The sequence below is a fragment of the Rhinatrema bivittatum genome, unplaced genomic scaffold, assembly GCF_901001135.1.
Source record: "Rhinatrema bivittatum unplaced genomic scaffold, aRhiBiv1.1, whole genome shotgun sequence".
Classification (NCBI taxonomy): domain Eukaryota; kingdom Metazoa; phylum Chordata; class Amphibia; order Gymnophiona; family Rhinatrematidae; genus Rhinatrema; species Rhinatrema bivittatum.
Genome location: NW_021820876.1, coordinates 53,832 through 75,492, shown reverse-complemented (window position 1 = coordinate 75,492; position 21,661 = coordinate 53,832). Strand labels below are relative to the sequence as shown.

Here is a 21,661-nt window from a genome sequence, read left to right as displayed (position 1 = left end):
TTTCATAGAGATCCTTATAGAGATGATTCTGGGTATGACAGTGTGAAGCTAGGAAAAACTGCTAACATGCATTCAATTTCTGAACAGAAATGACATCACCATTTCATTGATGATCAATGAAATGACGTTACTCATCAAACAGATCAAGATCACCAAAAGTAACTCAACAGAACTCAGAGAACAGTGGCGTAATTTTTTTTTTGTTAATTTCCTATCCCTTAATATCCTATGCTTTATAATGCTGCTTGAAACTACGAGTCCCTGAGCCTTTTCAAGGTTTGAAAAGCAACATGGGACAGAAATGTCCTAGCGTTCACACAGTCATCTGCTCACCCCGAGATAACCTACTGTACACCAAGAACTGCAATCACTGAGCAGGGTGGAAGAGCTCCTCCTAAAAAGCAGCAAAGTCCATATCCTGCAGCTTGCAGAAAGAAAGGTAGGAAGGAAAGCAAAGGGGCACATTTTGTAACCTATTGCTAGGGTAACCTTAAACAAAACAATATAAGTTTACTCAAGGCCAAGTTGCATGGAATAAAATGTGATTACAGGAGATATATTCTAGAATCAAAATGAATCTACTTTGAGGGTATTTTAAAAGCAACTTCCTTTACTAATTTACAAATATTAATTCTTGGATTACTGTATTTAAGTAACATCAGATTCATGTTTGACATTGCATAGTGACATTTTATTGCACACAAGTTAAGAGTACAAATATGCAGCCCTAAGCTTGCATTATTACCTATCAGATTCTCTGTAATTTGGAACATCTTTCTGTTTCTAACAGCTCCAAAGCTGGGTGCATTTGGATTTTCAGTGTCTGGAAGAGCTGGCAACGTTTTTTTTCACCAGGTGAAATAAACCCAGCGCTGGCCCCAGCTAGGATTACGGTTTGTTTTCTTTAGGTGTAGAGATTCAGAAAGAAAGCTGAGCTGAAGCGGAAACCAAACCCCTGAAGAATTTGGCCTATACTGGCCAGCTTCTGTCTGCCTGCCAGGCATGCTCTTGACTTGCATTTCATTCTTTATCTTTTAAGAAGCTTTGTTGGTAAGTATCAAACACTTCTTTGTCTGCAAAAGGGCTAGGTTGCTTTAACGGAAAAAAGAAAAAAAAAAAAGGCAAAGTTACAAAGTATTATTGAAAGAATTTGATAACAGAAACAGTCAGATTCAAATGTGCACTTTAATATAAAGAACACTTTTAAGGATATTGGCAAATCAGGTTTTATAAATTATTTTGAAAACAGAAGTGATGGCATTTTAGCATGCAAGCTGAAAAATATCTAAAAACGGCTCCTCTTGTCGTTTACCATTCTCCAGCATATACAACTATTTTTCTTGTTCTTATCTGCTGTCTGTACCTGAGGCTAATGGAAAACCTACAACTATGATGCGAGAATAATATTTAAATAACAGTTACACCTATACTTGTATTAATTCAGAGTTCTCTGCCAGCGGAACTGCCATTAGAAGAAATAAATTCATAAATTTGAGTTACTCCATATTTTTTACTTCTCCAAAATTTTACGGAAAGCATAAAACAATTTTGCTTCCATGCTCTTCTTTGTATGCCTTGTACCCTTTTCTCTGTGTTTCCTATTGGAACAAATTCAGGTTGGTCTGCAGAGGGAAATAGTAGGCCTAACTTTTTTTTTTCCTGAATGTATGCCTGAGGTTGTGGAGGAAAGTTCATCCTAACTGCATTGATGAAACCTTTATGTGACTGAAAGAGTTTAGGTAGTGATTTTTAAAGCAACTTACATACTAAAACATGCCTTATGCATACAAGCAGCACTTTGAAAATAAACTTTGATTTGTGCATGTAAATGTAAGCATAAAACATGATTTTGCATGCAAATTTACCTTCATTTGCAGAATGCATTCCAGGTGGGGCACATACCCGGTGAACCTCTGAATTTTCAAAGCAGACTTGTTGGCATACCTCCACTTTGAAAATTTGGGATAAAGCTGTGGGTAACAGTTCCCACAAACTTTTGCCCCATGCAGGCTGTTTGAAAATTACTCTCTTAAAAGCCATGGAATTCAGCAGTTCTCCTTGCTCTCAAGCCCTGAATCCTAGTAACAACCAATGTTACCACCTTACCATCCCTCTAACACACCCTGTGGTGTAATTCATTAGCAGCATGAACTCATTTTAAAATGACATGAGACATATATCCTAACACTCCATTGCATTTTGGATCATTTCTAAACAAAATGAAAGGATAAGCCAAACAAAATTGGTTAGGGATTCTCTTTCATTTTAGAATGCACCCATCACTACTGCTGCCTCCCCCTTGCCCTTCCAACCTTCCCACATGGGGTTGAATAAGTCAAAATGGGTCAAAAGCCGTCACCACTGTTATCATTTCTACTGCTGTCCAGACAGATATCCTGTTCTATAGCAGGAACCGGTTCAATGTGAAGGATGTCTGCATATCAACTCCCTCAGGAAGCAGGTGGCAGAACTCAGAGGAGGTGGCAAGACTGACATGTATCTGGGAGAATGAAGACTACATCGTTGGAATGCTTACTGAGGCATCAAAGATGAAAAACTCAAGCAGAATAGAAGGTGAAACTGGACCACAAGATGACAGATGAATCCAGATTAATATAGCCATTAGACCTTATACCCCGACTCCAATTTCTTTTGAGCTAAAGAACTGGTGTTCAGCCCTGGAAGCAGAGGAGGAGAAGCCATCCCAGGATAAGGAAAAAAAAAATTGCCAACCCCAAAGCTGTGAGCTTAACAACCTTTGGATCAGATCTTTAAACCTGCGCGTGGCCGTAGATTTGTTCACACAACCTGGTGCAAACAAATCTACGCCTGATTTTATAACATGCACGCCCCGCCCCCAGAACACCCCTTTTTCGAAGCCCCGGGACATATGCGCATCCCAGGGCTTGTGCGCGCCGCCAAGCCTATGCAAGATAGGCTCAGCGCGTGCAGGGGCAGCTTGGGGCAGCTTTTCGGGAGTTACGCGGGTAACCCTTTGAAAATCTGCCCCATAGCACTTAAAAGGGTAGTGATGATGATTAGTAACTCACTTCTGAGGAGCATAGAGGCATCCATCTGCTGATCAGACATGTTGTCCTTGGAAGTAAGCTGTTATTAGGAGCCAAAATCCAAGACATTATGGAGAGATTGCCAAAAGTCATGAAGTCTACTGACTAGTACTATCTGATGCTGCTCAAGTGCTCATCCATGCTAGCACGAGTGAAACTGCAAGGTACTATACAGATCATATTGGGGCAGATTTTCAAAGGGTTACGCGTGTAAGATACGCGCATAACCCCCAAAAAGCTGCCCCTTCCACCCCCTGTGCGCGCTGAGCCTATCTTGCATAGGCTCGGTGGTGCGCGCAAGCCCCGGGTCGCACGCAAGTTACGCCTGCCTTGGGCAGGCGTAACTTTTGAAATAAAGGTAGGGGGGGAATTAGTTAGGGCCGGGGGAGGGTTAGTTAGGGGAAGGAAAGGGAAGGTAGGGGCGCTGGAAAGAAAGTTCCCTCCGAGGTCGCTCCGATTTTGGAGCGGCCTCGGAGGGAACAGAGGCAGGCTGCGCAGCTCGGCACGCGCAGGTTGCCAATTTTGCGCAGCCTTGCGCGTGCCGACCCCGGACTTTAAAAGATGCGCATGGCTATGCGCATATCTTTTAAAATCCGGCGTACTTTTGTTTGCGCCGGTTGCGCGAACAAAAGTACGCGCATGCATACTTTTTAAATATCTGCCCCACTGTGTGGCTTCATGGATCTAGAAGAGAAGATAAAGCAGATAGATAGTGATACACATGTAATATTCTCATCCATTCTCTCAGTCAAGGATAAAAGACCCAGGCAGGGAAGCTCACATTCTGGAAATGAATGGCTGCATAGTTGGTGTAGATGAGAGTGTTTCAGCTTCTTGGACCATGGGGTGATGTTTCAAGGATTAGTGAGCAGAGATGGAGTCCACCTGTCCATGAAGGAGCACAGTGTCTTCCAATGCTGACTGGCAAACCTACTGAGGAGGACTTTAAACTAAGATTTTCAGGAGTAGGGAATAAAGCGCTAAAGTAAAACATGAAATACTTGTATAGACATGGGGTACATCTAGAAATCTATGTATACTAATGCTCATAATATGGGAAATAAAGTCCCAGATCTAGAGGCAGTCGTGGAAGAAGCTAACTTGGATGTAGTGGCCCTCACAGAGACCTCATACATGGAAAACCATGACAGGGATATAGTTATACTGGGCTAAAATCTATTTAGGGCGGCACTATATATAAAATAATATTAAAGCAATAGAATTGTAGGGCTTACAAGATAAGGAAGATGAACTGTGGGTTAAACTGAAAAAAGGAAATGGAACATAGAGATTTACTAAAATTGCTATGAAAGGGAAGGAGTTATTACCAGGGGATTTCAATCTGCAGGATGGGACATCCCAGCTGTGGCATTTTCTAGAAGCAGGAAGATACTGATTTCTCCGCAGGAAGAACTGTTCCATTAAATGGTAACAGAACCCAAATGGGAGGAGGAGATTTTGGGCTCGGTGCTTACCAGTGAAGACAGTGATTCTGAAGTTGGGGTGGATGATCATCTGGGATCTAGTGATCACTGGATGGTATGGTTCAGTATTTGAGCACAGAAGAGGAAGGTTAACCCAGAGGTGAGGGTCATAGACATGCAGAAAACTAACTTTGTTAAAATGGGAGAGTAACTCAAGGAGTTGCTAGCTGGATGGAAAAATCTAGAGGAAGTAGAAGAGCAGTGGGCAAAACTAAAAGGACATATTATAAGAACAATCAGGGATGGCTCAAAGAAATTTGATGCCTGAGGGAGATGGTGCTCCCTCCTCCCCATGGCAGTGCATAAGTCAAATCACTGTGAAAGCCAAGTTTGGGGGGTCCACATGGAGTCCTGCCTTTGTGGTTATTTGAAATGCTGGGGAAGGAAGGGATGCAGGGGTCAGGATTCCTAGAGGAGTGACAGATAAAGTATCACTGATAAGATTTCTAGGAAGCTGGAAACCCTGCCACACTTCCAGGAACCCTGCCAACTGCTTGCCACCCTTCCCCAGCATCTGTTCCCTGGAGAAATGGGTGAATGGTGGGGGTCTGGACTGGTGCAAAAGGAATTAAGTGCCCTAGGTGAATCTTGTAGACTTGCGAAAACATTCCTTCAGAGCAGGTCAGTCAGTTATTCATGCACAAATAAAAATGATGTACTTATTTAAACATTTCTTATTAACCACTTCCCTAAAGGACATTCAAAGTGAATTAAGTACAGTGTTCTGATGTAAAAAAAATCACTTAACAACATGTATATTATTTTTACATGCATTGCTGTCAGGATAAAAAGAAAACCCTGCAAAAAAATACACTTGGAACTCATATAGTATTAGGTCTATTGTAAAGCATATTGGATGTGGGGCTGGCCCTCAGAAAGTCATGAATAAATAGAATTACCATTACAATATAATAAACCTTCCATATGAAAACAGAACTAACTGTTAGAACTCAAGCATTAACAACCCTACCTATTTACACATTTGTAAGCTGCTATACCTAAAGATCTATACGGTGAAAAGACAACATTGCAAATAATGCATCAGGCCCTAAAACACCAATACACCTCCTATTAGGAAAACAGAACAAGTCATGCTGCTGTAGATCCCTACATAGAAACTATAAGCTAGAAGAATGCTTTACCTCTGTCACATGTATGAAACACAGACAGAAGCTCACCAAATACAGAATAAAACACAATAAATCATAAATAGAAATGTGCAAACAAAAACTGAAATGAACTGAAATTGCAAGATGCAAGACTATGCAGTGCAACAATGCAAACACAAAAATATCACCAATCCTCAAAAACATCAATAATAAAGAAAAATCTATGCCGACGACATTCATTTTTGTGTGCCTTATTCTACATCATGGCCTACTGCACTTTCTACCATATGTCTATATATTAAAACTATATGGGTATCCCATAATTGTCATAAATTAAATACATCAAAAACAGAAATTCTTCACCTCTCAACTATACCACACTCTGCCTATAGTCCCCCATCTCATCTATTCCTAGATGACTTCCATAGTCCAATTATATCAAAAGCCCGAAACCTTGGCGTAATCTTACTCGTCTATCTATGTCTCATCACATCTCAACTACTGTTAGAAACTCCTTCTTCAAACTTCACTTATTAAAATACTTCCGTCCTTTAATATTTGCTAATGAATTCCGCACCATTCTATAATCTCTCATTCTCACAGGAATAGATTACTGTAACACCCTTTACCTCTGTCTTCATGATAACGCACTTCGCCCTCTATAACTAATCCAAAACTCAGCTGCTCACATTCTAACTGGGTCATCAAGAAAAGACTACATAACCCCAATTCTACATTCATTACATTGGCAACCAGTTCAACACAGAATACAATATAAAGTTTTATCCATTATACATAACATGATTTACAAAGATTCTTCTACCTGGCTCTGTTTGCTTCTCCACATCTATCAACCAAATAGGCAGCTATGTTCACTACACAAAAATCTCTTTGAAATACCATCGGTTTGTTTGGCTAGACTTGACATCACATGAAGACGCACCTTTTCAATTGCAGGCCCCTCACTCTGGAACTGTATCCTAGACCACCTAAGGTAGATTCCATCGCACAATGAATTAAAAAAAATTAAACACAAATTTGTTCTCAAAAGCCTTTGGTTCACTCCCTATTGCTCGGTAGGTAGTTCTCACGACACCCACTGGTTTTTCTCATAACCTTTTTCTCTTTTCTTAGTAGACTACAGAGGTTACCGTAAGCGATTCAGGGATCGATTTCCACAGCCCCAGCTTACAGAGGCTCCGCACCCTTTGCAGTAGAGGAGGACCGAAAGTGCACGCCGTCAGGCGCACAAATCTCAAACTCTTCCATTAAATGAGTGAAGATTAATTTAATGGTGCTTAAAGAGGATTGGTAAGTATAGCTTTCAGAAATGTTTGGGCTTATAAAAGTTTGGTGAAAGGTGAAATTAAGGGTTATATTATTTAGAGTTTGTGTGTGTCTGAGGTAATAAGCAAGCCAGAGGTAGTTAATTCTAGTGTCTGTCTTTCCCACCCACTCAACCCTTTATTTTTAGGCATGAGACTTTCTCATTAAAAATAAATCAGGGTCTTATCGAAATCATACTATTGTACCAGCCCTTATTGAAAGTTTAATCATCCCCTTGTAGGACACTAGCTGACAAATTAAGTAAATTCACCTGAAAATTTAACTAGGAACTCAATAAAACTAAGAAGGCGGCAGCAGCCCAGTAGCAAGAGGGGGGCTTTCCAGTCTTTTGCATTGAGTGTCACATGTATGATTTTTTACCCACCAGTGAGAGATTGTATGTGTGCACTCGGTGCAAAGAGCTGCTGGCTCTCAGGGAATGAGTCCGATCTCTGGAGGCTAGAGTAGCAGACTTGGAGGAGCTGAGGGAGACAGAGAGGTACATTGATGAGACCTTCAGGGACATAGTAGCCAAATCCCAAATCCAGTCTGGCAGCCCCAGTGCTGCCTTGGATCAGAAAGGTCTCCCCTGGTGTAGCAGGAAGTGATCCTGTAGCAAAGACTTGCTCTCCGGGTGATGTATTGTCCTCTCGCACTGAGGACAAGTCTCCCAGGGCTACTGCCCAGGAGGGAAGGGTTAGGCCAGCCATCATAGTTGGAGATTTGATTATTAGAAATGTAGATAGCAGGGTGGCTGGTGGACGTGAGGACCTCCTGGTAACTTGCCTGCCTGGTGCGAAGGTGGCAGACCTCACGTGTCACCTAGATAGGATTATAGACAGTGCTGGGAAGGAGCCGGCTGTCATGGTACATGTGGGCACCAACAACACAGGAAAATGTGAGAGAGTGGTTCTGGAAGCCAAATTTAGGATTTTAGGTAGGAAGCTGAAATCCAGAACCTCCAGGGTGGCATTCTCTGAAATGCTTCCTGTTCCACGTGCAGGTCTCAAGAGGCAGGCAGAGCTCCAGAGTTTCGATGCATGGATGAGACGATGGTGCAGGGAAGAGGGATTCAGCTTTGTAAGGAACTGTGGAAATGTTTGGGGAAAGGGGAGACTTTTCCAAAAAGATGGGCTCCACCTTAACCAGAGTGGAACCAAGCTGCTGACACTAAATTTCAAAAAGGAGATAGAGCAGCTTTTAAACTAGAACAAGGGGGAAAGCCGACAGTCACTCAGCAGTGCATAGTTCGGAAAAATGTATCCTTGAAGGATACTAATGAAATAGGAGAGTTAGGGCATCCCAACAGAGAGGTTCCATTAAAAGCAAACATAGTCCATATGCCTATATGTAAAAAATCACCAAAGCTAATGATTTCTGAATTATCCCAAACAACTGAAAAGCAGGTTGTTAAAACAAACAAAAAACACACTTTGAAATGTCTGTATGCCAATGCCAGAAGTCTAAGAAGTAAGATGGGAGAGTTAGATGAGATTGACATAATTGGCATCACAGAGACTTGGTGGAAGGAGGATAACCAATGGGACAGTGCTATATCAGGGTACAAATTATATCGCAATGATAGGGAGGATCAATTTGGTGGGGGTGCGACACTTTATGTCTGGGAAGGTATAGAGTCCAACAGGTTAAAGATCATAGAAGAGACTAAATGCTGAGCAGAATATATGTGGGTAGAAATCCCGTGTGTGTTGGGTAAGAGTATAGTGATAGGAGTATACTACCGTGCACCTGGACAAAATGGTCTGACAGATGATGAAATGCTAAGAGAAATCAGGGAAGCAAACCAATTTGGCAGTGCAATAATAATAGGAGATTTCAATTACCCCAATATTGACTGGGTAAATATAACATCAGGACTTGCTAGAGAAATAAAGTTCCTGGATGTAATAAATGATTGCTTCATGGAGCAATTGGTACAGGAACCAACAAGAGAGGGAGCTATTTTAGATTTATTTCTTAGTGGAACACAAGATTGGGTGGGAGAGGTAACGGTGGTGGGGCCACTTGGCAACAGTGATCATAACATGATCAAATTTAAATTCATAACTGGAAAGGGAACAATAAGTAAATCTGCAGCTCTAACACTAAACTTTCAAAAGGGAAACTTTGATAAAATGAGGAAAATAGAAAAAAACTGAAAGGTGCAGCTGCAAAGGTTAAAAGTGTTCAACAGGCTTGGACATTGTTTAAAAATACAATCCTAGAGGCGCAGTCCATATGTATTCCACACATTAAGAAAGGTGGAAAGGCGGCAAAACGATTACCATCATGGTTAAAAGGTGAGATGAAAGAGGCTATTTTAGCCAAAAAACATCCTTCAAAAATTGGAAGAACGATCCATCTGAAGAAAATAGGATAAAACATAAGCATTGTCAAGTTAAGTTTAAAACATTGATAAGAAAGGCGAAGAGAGAATTTGAAATGAAGTTGGCCATAGAGGCAAAAACTCATAATAAAAACATTTTTAAATATATCCGAAGCAAGAAACCTGTGAGAGAGTCAGTTGGACCATTAGATGATCGAGGGGTTAAAGGGGCTCTTAGGGAAGATAAGGCCATTGCAGAAAGACTAAATTAATTTTTTGCTTCCGTGTTTACTAATGAGGATGTTGGGGAGATACCACTTCCGGAGTTGGTTTTCAGGGGTGAGGAGTCAGACGAACTGAACAAAATCACTGTGAACCTGGAAGATGTAGTAGGCCAGATTGACAAACTAAAGAGTAGCAAATCACCTGGACCGGATGGGTATGCATCCTAGGGTTCTGAAGGAACTCAAAAATGAAATTTCTGATCTCTTAGTTAAAATTTGTAACCTATCATTAAAATCATCCATTGTACCTGAAGACTGGAGGGTGACCAATGTAACCCCAATACTTAAAAAAGGCTCCAGGGGCGATCTGGGTAACTATAGACCAGTGAGCCTGACTTCAGTGCAGAGAAAAATAGTAGAAACTATTCTCAAGATCAAAATCGTAGAGCATATAGAAAGATATGATTTAATGGGACACAGTCAACATGGATTTGCCCAAGGGAAGTCTTGCCTAACAAATCTGCTTCATTTTTTTGAAGGGGTTAATAAACATGTGGATAAAGATGAACTGGTAGATGTAATGTATTTGGATTTTCAGAAGGCGTTTGACAAAGTCCCTCATGAGAGGCTTCTAAGAAAACTAAAAAGTCATGGGATAGGAGGCGATGTCCTTTCGTGGATTACAAACTGGTTAAAAGACAGGAAACAGAGAGTAGGATTAAATGGTCAATTTTCTCAGTGGAAAAGGGTAAACAGTGGAGTGCCTCAGGGATCTGTACTTCAACCGGTGCTTTTCAATATATATATAAATGATGTGGAAAGGAATACTACGAGTGAGATTATCAAATTTGCGGATGATACAAAATTATTCAGAGTAGTTAAATCACAAGCAGACTGTGATACATTACAGGAGGACCTTGCAAGACTGGAAGATTGGGCATCAAAATGGCAGATGAAATTTAATATGGGCACGTGTAAGGTGTTGCATATAGGGAAAAATAACCCTTGCTGTAGTTACACGATGTTAGGTTCCATATTAGGAGCTACCACCCAGGAAAAAGATCTTGGCATCATAGTGGATAATACTTTAAAATCATCGGCTCAGTGTGCTGCAGCAGTCAAGAAAGCAAACAGAATGTTAGGAATTATTAGGAAGGGAAAGGTTAATAGAACGGAAAATGTCATAATTCCTCTATATCGCTCCATGGTGAGACCGCACTTTGAATGCTGTGTACAATTCTGGTCGCCGCATCTCAAAAAAGATATAGTTGCGATAGAGAAGGTATAGAGAAGGGCAACCAAAATGATAAAGGGGATGGAACAGCTCCCCTATGAGGAAAGACTAAAGAGGTTAGGGCTGTTCAGCTTGGAGAAGAGACGGCTGAGGGGGGATATGATAGAGGTCTTTAAGATCATGAGACGTCTTGAACGAGTAGATGTGACTCAGTTATTTACACTTTCGAATAATAGAAGGACTAGGGGGCATTCCATGAAGTTAGCAAGTAACACATTTAAGACTAATCGGAGAAAATTCTTTTTCACTCAACACACAAAAAAGCTCTGGAATTTGTTGCCAGAGGAGGTGGTTAGTGCAGTTAGTGTTGCTTGGTTCAAAAAAGGTTTGGATAAGTTCTTGGAGAAGAAGTCCATTAATGGCTATTAATCAATTTTACTTAGGGAATAGCCAAGGCTATTAATTGCATCAGTAGCATGGGTTCTTCTTAGTATTTGGGTAATTGCCAGGTTCTTGTGGCCTGGTTTTGGCCTCTGTTGGAAACAGGATGCTGGGCTTGATGGACCCTTGGTCTGACCCAGCATGGCAATTTCTTATGTTCTTATGTTCTTATGGCATCTCAGAGACATGGTGGAAAGAGGATAACGAATGGGACAGTGCTATACCGGGGTACAAATTATATTGCAATGACAGAGAGGAGCACCCGGGAGGAGGTGTGGCACTTTATGTCCGGGATGGCATAGAGTCCAACTGGATAAATATCCTGCATGAGACTAAATACAAAATTGAATCTTTATGGGTATAAATCCATTGTTTGTCGGGGAAGACTATAGTGATAGGGGTATACTACCGTCCACCTGGTCAAGATGAGATAGACAGTGAAATGCTAAGAGAAATTAAGGAAGCTAACCAAATTGGTAGTGCGGTAATAATGGGAGACTTCAATTACCCCAATATTGACTGGGTAAATGTATCATCGGGACACGCTAGAGAGATAAAGTTCCTGGATGGAATAAATGATAGCTTTATGGAGCAATTGGTTCAGGAACCAATGAGAGAGGGAGCAATTTTAGATCTAATTCTCAGTGGAGCATAGGACTTGGTGAGAGAGGTAATGGTGGTGGGGCCGCTTAGCAATAGTGATCAAATTTGATTTAATGACTGGAAGAGGAACAGTGTGCAAATCCAAGGCTCTCGTGCTAAACTTTCAAAAGGGAAACTTTGATAAAATGAGAAAAATTGTTAGAAAAAAACTGAAAGGAGCAGCTATAAAAGTAAAAAATGTCCAAGAGGCATGGTTATTGTTAAAAAATTCCATTCTAGCACAGTCTAGATGAGGGGTGGGTAATTCCGGTCCTCGAGGGCCACAAACCAGTCAGGTTTTCAGGATATCCCTAATGAATATGCATAAAAGAGATTTGTATGCACTCTGCCTCAGCTGTATGCAAATCTCCATTATGCATATTCATTAGGTGTATCCTGAAAATTTGACTGGTTTGCGGCCCTCGAGGACCGGAATTGCCCACCCCTGGTCTAGATGAATTCCACACATTAAGAAAGATGGAAAGAAGGCAAAATGATTACCGGCATGGTTAAAAGGGGAGGTGAAAAAAGCTATTTTAGCCAAAAGATCTTCATTCAAAAATTGGAAGAAGGATCCAACAGAAGAAAATAGGATAAAGCATAAACGTTGGCAAGCTAAATGTAAGACATTGAGAAGACAGGCTAAGAGAGAATTTGAAAAGAAGTTGGCTGTAGAGGCAAAAACTCACAGTAAAAACTTTTTAAAATATATCCGAAGCAGAAAGCCTGTGAGGGAGTCAGTTGGACCCTTAGATGATCAAGGGGTTAAAGGGGCACTTAGAGAAGATAAGGCCATCGCAGAAAGATTAAATGATTTCTTTGCTTCTGTGTTTACTGAAGAGGATGTTGGGGAGGTACCCGTAATGGAGAAGGTTTTCATGGGTAATGATTCAGATGGACTGAATCAAATCACAGTGAACCTAGAAGATGTGGTAGGCCTGATTGACAAACTGAAGAGTAGTAAATCACCTGGACCGGATGGTATACATCCCAGAGTTCTGAAGGAACTAAAAAATGAAATTTCAGACCTATTAGTAAAAATTTGTAACCTATCATTAAAATCATCCATTGTACCTGAAGACTGGAGGATAGCAAATGTAACCCCAATATTTAAAAAGGGCTCCATGGGCGATCTGGGAAACTACAGACCAGTTAGCCTGACTTCAGTGCCAGAAAAAAATAGTGGAAAGTGTTCTAACCATCAAAATCACAGAACAAAGAGAAAGGCATGGTTTAGTGGAATAAAGTCAGCATGGCTTTACCCAGGGCAAGTCTTGCCTCACAAATCTGCTTCACTTTTTTGAAGGAGTTAATAAACACGTGGATAAAGTTGAACTGGTAGATGTAGTATACTTGGATTTTCAGAAGGTATTTGACAAAGTTCCTCATGAGAGGCTTCTAGGAAAAGTAAAAAGTCATGGGATAGGTGGCGATGTCCTTTCGTGGACTGCAAATTGGCTAAAAGACAGGAAACAGAGAGTAGGATTAAATGGACAATTTTCTCAGTGGAAGGGAGTGGACAGTGGAGTGCCTCAGGGATCTGTATTGGGACCCTTACTTTTCAATATATTTATAAATGATTTGGAAAGAAATACGACGAGTGAGATAATCAAATTTGCAGATGACACAAAACTGTTCAGAGTAGTTAAATCACAAGCAGATTGTGATAAATTGCAGGAAGACCTTGTGAGACTGGAAAATTGGGCATCCAAATGGCAGATGAAATTTAATGTGGATAAGTGCAAGGTGATGCATATAGGGAAAAATAACCCATGCTATAATTACACAATGTTGGGTTCCATATTAGGTGCTACAACCAAAGAAAGAGATCTAGGCGTCATAGTGGATAACACATTGAAATTGTCGGTTCAGTGTGCTGCGGCAGTCAAAAAAGCAAACAGAATATTGGGAATTATTAGAAAGGAAATGGTGAATAAAACGGAAAATGTCATAATGCCTCTGTATCGCTCCATGGTGAGACCGCACCTTGAATACTGTGTACAACTCTGGTCGCCGCATCTCAAAAAAGATATAATTGTGATGGAGAAGGTACAGAGAAGGGCTACCAAAATGATAAGGGGAATGGAACAGCTCCTCTATGAGGAAAGACTAAAGAGGTTAGGACTTTTCAGCTTGGAGAAGAGACGGCTGAGGGGGGATATGATAGAGATGTTTAAAATTATGAGAGGTCTAGAATGGGTAGATGTGAATCGGTTATTTACTCTTTCGGATAGTAGAAAGACTAGGGGGCACTCCATGAAGTTAGCATGGAGCACATTTAAAACTAATCAGAGAAAGTTCTTTTTCACTCAACGCACAATTAAACTCTGGAATTTGTTGCCAGAGGATGTGGTTAGTGCAGTTAGTATAGCGGTGTTTAAAAAAGGATTGGATAAGTTCTTGGAGGCAAAGTCCATTACCTGCTATTAAGTTCACTTAGAGAATAGCCACTGCCATTAGCAATGGTAACATGGAATAGACAGGTTTTGGGTACTTGCCAGGTTCTTATGGCCTGGATTGGCCACTGTTGGAAACAAGATGCTGGGCTTGATGGACCCTTGTTCTGACCTAGTACGGCATTTTCTTATGTTCTTTTAAACTAGTGGGGTTTGGAGTCCTATTCCTTACCTGGGCAAACTGGTAAAACTGGTTATGGTGTTGGTGTACATGTCTTTTAAAATCCCCACTTATGCGGTAGAAGCAGCATTTGCACACATAGACGTGTGTTTACTTAAAACTGCGTACACGTGTGTGCGCATTCAGGCTATTTTAAAACATGCACACATATATATTAGAGATGTGAATAGTGTGCCCGATCGTCTTAACGATCGGGTTCGGCTAGAGGGGGGAAAAATCTGATCGTGGGTGATGTGGGTGATGTGAATCGGAATTGGTTCTGATTCACATCATTATTTTTTTTGTAGTGAGGCCCGACCCTTTAAAATTAACCCCTTACCTTCCCCCACCCTCCCGAACCCCCCCCAAAACTTTTTACGATTACCTGGTAGTCCAGTGGGGGCGCGGGGACCGATCTCCCGCTCTCGGGCCATCGGTGCTATTTTGGCTGCCACTCAAAAATGGCGCCGATGGCCTGATAAAAAAAAAAAGCCACCCAACCCTTTAAAAATGACCCCTTAGTTTCTCCCACCTTCCCGAGCCCCCCAAAACATACCTGGTAGTCTAGTGGTGGTCCCGGGAGCGATCTCCCGTTCTCAGGCCGTCGGCTGCCACACATAAAGATGGCGCCGATGGCCCTTTGCCCTTACCATATGACAGGGTATCTGTGCCATTGGCTGGCTCCTGTCACATGGTAGGAGCACTGGATGGCTGGCGCCATCTTTAAAGATGGCGGCAGCCATCTTTAAATACGGCGGTGGCCATCTTTATGATGGCCACGGCCGTCTGTAGAGAAGAAGACAGAATTCCTTCATTTAGAAAGGAAAAAAAACATGGAGATCTCACACAACCCAATCACACTCAATAACAACAAACAAATAATAATTGCAGAGAAAGTACGAAATCTAGGAGTAATAATCGACACAGAACTAAGCTTAAAACAACATATATCCATAAAAGTAAAGGAAGGATACGCCAAACTCATGGTCCTCAGAAAAAACTTAAACCACTTCTAACAACCGCCAACTTTCGATCAGTACTGCAAGCGCTAATATTTGCAAGCACTGATTATTGCAATACCCTTCTACTAGGTTTACCATACACCTCCATAAGACCACTACAAATATTGCAGAACACGGCTGCAAGAGTATTAACTGGAAAAAGGAAAAGAGACCACATTACGGAAACACTGGCTGAATTGCACTGGCTTCCCATTGAACAAAGAATACAGTACAAAACACTATGCACCATACACAAATTAATACACAACAAAAACGCAGACTGGCTTAACACAGCCCTTCATGTACACATCCCAACAGAAATCTAAGATCAGCCAACAAAGCACTTCTAACTATTCCATCAGTCGAAACAGCAAGACTAACCCAGGTAAGAGAAAGAGCGTTATCCTTAGCGGGACCCATACTATGGAACTCCATGCCCTTGGAATTAAGACTACAACGAGAAAACAAAACATTCAGAAAAAATCTAAAAACTTGGCTATTTAAACAAGCCTTTCAAAAAGAGAAGGGAGAATAGATTCCAGGGAATTGCAAGGTTCAAACCAGGGAAGTGCAAGATACAAAACACCCACACAAACAGGAATCACTAAGGGTGTACGTTTTAATAGAATTCATCACTAAAGGATAAGTTACATTTATAGAATGAGTCCTAGACTCAAAACTGCTATAGAATTGACCTGGACATAATAGTGATCACACTCATTTAACAACTAGCATTGATTAAAAACTATGTTACCGAACATAATGGCACCTGTGTAAACTGATAGATTTTAATAACATTGCTTTTGTGCCTTACTGTAAACCGTTGTGACGGTACCCACCTTAACGACGGTATAGAAAAGATTTAAATAAAATAAATAAATAAACACCGGTATTGACATAACAAACATGGGGCCTCATTTTCTAAGCGGCTCGCACGCGATAAGGGACCTTTCGCACGTGAAAAGTCCCTTATCACGTGCGATACCAGGATGGGGGCGGAGTCGGGGTGGAGTCGGCCCCGGAAGACGAGGAGTCGGGGTGTCACCGGGGCTTACTTTGCGCCGACGCCGTGGACAGCGAAAAGGTAAGGCCCTTTTTGCGTCCTATTTCGCTCAGAATAGTTACACCTCCTATGGTGGCGCTATTGGGTGCGAAACCGGCAGCAATCGCACCGCGATGGTGCGATCGCTGCCGGCTAGTGCAGGCCTGCCACCCATTTCGGCCCCCCGCCCCTCATCTTTTAAAGTATCGCAGGCCTGCAATACTTTAGAAAATGAGGCCCATGGTCATAACCATGCACAATATTCTGTACCAAAGAATCAAACTAGGCAGCATGAAATGTTCACATATCTCTCTTATTTTATTAGACACTATAATTTTATTGACGGCAAATTCTCAAGAGGACAACAAGAAAATCCATCTTTTCAATTAAATGCATATTCTCCAGTCCTGAGATACTGTATCATACAAGTCAGAATCACTGGAGATTGTCGAAGAATGATATATACAATTTTGTGTGATCAGGCTGGACAGAAGAAGAAGGAGATTAAACATCCAGTCCAGGAGTTTTTCCTTAAACATGTTCAGAGGAAACACTGTTAGAAAATATTCTTGATTTATAACAATTTGAAACCAGCAGTACTCTAAATTATTGGTGGAATGATTTCATTTTACATGTTTTAAATAAAATGTTATGTAAGCATATTGTCTTAAAAAAGTCAAACAGAATTCCTTTTGATTTTTGGTGTTTGTACAAACTTAAAAAATGTTAATTGAAGACACCTTCATTTCGTGCAGCCATGACTTTTGATGCTTTGTTTTCAATTTAATCTAGCATGTTTATAGATCGCCAGTGTCTTAGTCTGATTATGTTTTCGGGGAAAAAAAGAACTGGTGAGCAATATAATTTAAGTCCCTAGTAATACAAAACAGACAAGGGGAATGTACAACACTTCATGCATCAGCAAACGCTAGTCTTTCTTCCCAAATGTGACTCTGTCTGTAATGATAATATGAAGAAAGCATGGTGACTAGCTGAGCGAACAGAAAACATGCTTTCCTACATTGCTGTCTGCCAGTAGGCAAAAATTGTATTGTTCCAGCTCCTACTGTAATACACAGCCTATATTTAGTCCATTCCATAAGACTCATATACATTTGACAACAAATTTTATTCAACTGTGTTAATACTTCATATAACATATCATTGGGTAGGGATGATCTAATCTTTCTACAAAAGAAGTTTGTGAACCAGTTTGAAGAACCTGCAGAAAATCAGCAGGTTTAATGGATTGGTTCAACAAACCTATTTTTAAAATATTTGCATCAATGGCAAAATTTGTGGTTATTTACATAAATCTGAAGTAAATCTTAGCAAATTCTGGCATGAACTTCAATGGATTGATTGATCTTCCCAAGGTTTATATGAATTAATATTTGATTTTCCCCAAGAGCCAAAAAAAAGCCATCCACTAGGGATGTACATGATTAAAAAAAATGAAAAATGCAACAAAATATCCTGATTTCATTATGTTTTGTCTTTAAATAAAACAAAAAAAAATTCCCTCAGAAATTTGATTTTTTTCATTTGCATTTTTTTGGCAAATAGCATGTGCCATTTGTAAATCACTTGCACTATTTCCAAATAATGTATGCCATTTGTGAATAGTGTGCACTATTTAGAAATAGTGTGCACTATTTGCCAAAATGAAACAAATAAAAAGTTCCCTGATGAAATGAAATTTGGTCAAAAACCTCCTCTCACCAAAATGAAACAAAACAAATTGTTTGATGTGCACACTTATAATATCCTCGGGATTTCCCCAGTGATCTTAAAAAGATCCACAGATTCTGGCAAAAACTATGATACTGTTTTTCTTTCAGATTTGCTGTTAACACTATTTTGCATTTGATTATTTTTTTTTCTAGATGGTTCTACATTGTAGGCATTTTTGAGGAGGAATACATTAAAAATGTGAACGAAACAGAACATCTATACCACACTAGTGGAAAATCATTCATAGAATAGTTAAGGGAAAAACAATTTTCTAGCTATACATTTTTGGCTAGATTTTAAAAACGCTGTATGCATAAAAATACTTATGTGAAGTTTAAGCAAAAGACTGCCCCTAGACGGGGGGGGGGAGGGAGAGAGAGAGAGATAGAGAGAGATTAGCTATAAGGCCCTCCTCTATAGGAGGCCCACCTAGTCACTCGAGGTGAGGTTTAGGTATTAGTGTAAGGGGGTTAGAGGCCACTTTGACATGCAGAGTGAGACGTACGAACAGAACAGTGCTCTCTTGTGAAGATTTGATGTCCTTCGGAGTGAGGAAACTTACACAAAGATGAGATTTGTACAATGTTCTCTCAACCTAGCTTGATTAGTCATCAAATCTTCACAAGAGAGCACTGTTCTGTTCGTATGTCACTCTGAATGTCAAAGTGGCCCCTAACACCTACACTAATACCTAAACCTCACCTCGGGTTACTAGGTGGGCCTCCTATAGAGATATAAATAGCTAACTACTACAAGGGCCTTATAGCTAGCTATAGCATGAACTGGAATACTCGTAAAAGGACAGTGAGCATCAAATTCTTGAACCTACTTTTCATATCTTTATACTTTTAACACCTTAAATAATTCATACATATAAAATACTTATTTGACAATTGATCTTGAACAGTCATTCTTGATTCAAGGACAGTGAACATACTGCCATCTCAGGAGTAGTTACATCATTAAAGATGAATTTTAAAAGCTCGAATATGTTGTACTGGTGCACGCCAAGTGGATTTTAAAAGCTGCCTGAGTTCATGCTTATCTCCCGCTGCTTGCACAAATGAAAAGATCCAAACAAGGGACAGGGCACAGGCGTGGTCTGGGCAGGGCAAGGGTGTTCCTGGATTTCAACTTCAAATTAGCCTTGCCACCGGCGCCCTCGAACTGAGAGCCCACCCACCATCCTTGGGCACCCTGCAGCACTTCTCCACCGCCATGAGAAAAAAAAAAGAAAAAACACCAGAAACTGAAAAGGGAACAGCAATGTGAGGGAGAGACCCGATTGGAAGCCCCGCCCCCCGATGTCATCAAGGGCAGCACCGACCGTTGAAAGGCACCTTGCCACCAGGCGCTGCGTGCCGTGCGTCACGCGCCGAAGGGGCGCGGCAAAGGGGCCCTCCCCTTTGTGCACCCCTTAGTGCAATTCGTAGTGCAAATGCCAGTTAATATCTTTGCAATTGAATGTCTCTCTTTTGTTTAATATACTTCCTGTTATGCCTTTTGCTCAATTGTTAAAAATCTTGCATTTTGAGCTTTTGTAAACCGTTATGATGGTTTTTACTGAATGACGGTATATAAAAGTCAACAAATAAATAAATACATAAATAAATAAATAAATAAATAAATAAATAAATAAATATTTATGCACACAGGCACTCGCTGGAGTCCCCTGTTGCCTAACTATACCTATATGGACGAAATGTATGTTGGAAAGCAAAACAAAAATTAACACATCAGTGGGGTTTTAAGGATCAGGGCTAACAGGGGAGAAGGGAGGTATTAAACTAGGAGGGTTTGGAAGTCCTCTTCCTTATCTCAGTGAACTGGGAATGAACTGGTAATGACGTTGGCGCGCATGTATTTTAAAATGCCCCCACTTACATGGTAGAAGTGGCATTTGTGCATAGGCACGTGTGCACGGGTTCAGGCTATTTTATAACATATATGCATTTACGCACGTATGTTATAAAATGGCCATGACCCTGGGTGCGGGCCGATGAATGCATGCACCTGTGCACCTGCGCACCTGTTTAAATGTTACCATCACCTGTGTATATAAAAACATCTTGTGTATAAAAGAATTTTTCAGTATTGTGTGACCATTTGCATTTATTACAGTTTTTGCTAATAACTCTTGTTTTCTATACAGCAGAAGAAATCCAGTCATTCAGTGCCCCTCTTCCTTTCCTTCCTTTTCCCCTGCTCTCCCTCCCTACCTGCGGGACACGAAATAGGATGGGGTGCAGACCCCTTCCTTGCAGTACTGAATTGGTGAGAGGGCTTCTGAGAGTGTCCCCTGCCAGCTCCATCGTAAGTCTCTGCTTTACATGCCCTCGGCCCACACAGACATCGTAGCGGAAGAGGCTTCCCCTGGCACGGCAGTTTGTGCTAAGTTACGCCTTGTATCTAATGGGGATCATGGTTTAGTGTTCAATGTATGACATTGCTAGTGTTCACATCTTTGGAGAGACCACTGGATTGTACTCACCACTCGTTTGATGTACTGGGTTATGCAGTAAATCCTTCTGGGTTCAGGTCCTACAGTTTCAGGGAAGGGAGGGAATAGAAATTGTGGGAAAATAGGTGGTCTAAGATGGCTCATGGAACTGTTGCTTTAACTTGTTTTCAGATAACTGCTGGTAATCTTTCCTTTCTTCTTTCTCTGCTTTGGTCTTTGGGGGGGGGAAGGGGCAGTATTGGAATAAAGGAAAAGATTCAGAAAAGAGCTTTTGTCTGCATTATCTTGTTTCCTGTACTTTTTTCTTATCTCTGAAAGCTATTTCCCTTAATGTGAGTGAGCTGAGCTCTCCTGCTAAAGGAACTGAAGCATTGACTGAGATTCAAATTATTCCTGCAGATTTTCATTATTACAAGAATCCTCTCTCCAAAACTAAGCACAAGAAGCTAAACAAATTTACGTGGATGCGGAAGGTGCACTTCTCCTTGTGCTGTTCTAAAAGAAGTAGGATTACAATCCTTATTCATGAGTTTTTTTCCTTTGGGGGTTGAAACTTTTTTACAAGTGCTTAACTGGCTTTCAATTTTCTCTGAAATTGTTTTAGAATTTGCAGGCTTCGATGCCTCAGGGAGTTTGAAATGGGTAGATTTTATTTGCCTACCTAAGCAAAGTATGGATAAACCAGGAACACCTTTTGGAAAGATGACCCCATAACTAAATATTAGTGAGGCCTTATGTCAGAATAGGCTGTCTAACATATGGAGGTCAATATTCACAAAAACAGCAAACGGATAACATTTCTGGCTAGTTTTAGCTGGATAAGTTATCAGCAATACTCAGCAGGATAAACATTCAGCTGAATATATATGAATAAAGTTATCTGGGCAACATTTATCAGATAACTTTCAAACCTAACCAGTCATGACTGAATATAGTTAGTTGGATTTAAATTT

The 21,661-nt window shown here is 40.8% G+C and overlaps 1 long non-coding RNA gene across 1 annotated transcript; it reads left to right on the top strand.

Moving 5' to 3' along the window:
- The first annotated feature begins 1,002 nt into the window (after positions 1-1,002).
- Positions 1,003-17,955, top strand: LOC115082245. Its single transcript, XR_003854112.1, has 3 exons — positions 1,003-1,050; positions 6,796-6,972; positions 16,839-17,955. It is a non-coding gene; the product is annotated as an uncharacterized LOC115082245 (long non-coding RNA).
- Positions 17,956-21,661: the final 3,706 nt, after the last annotated feature.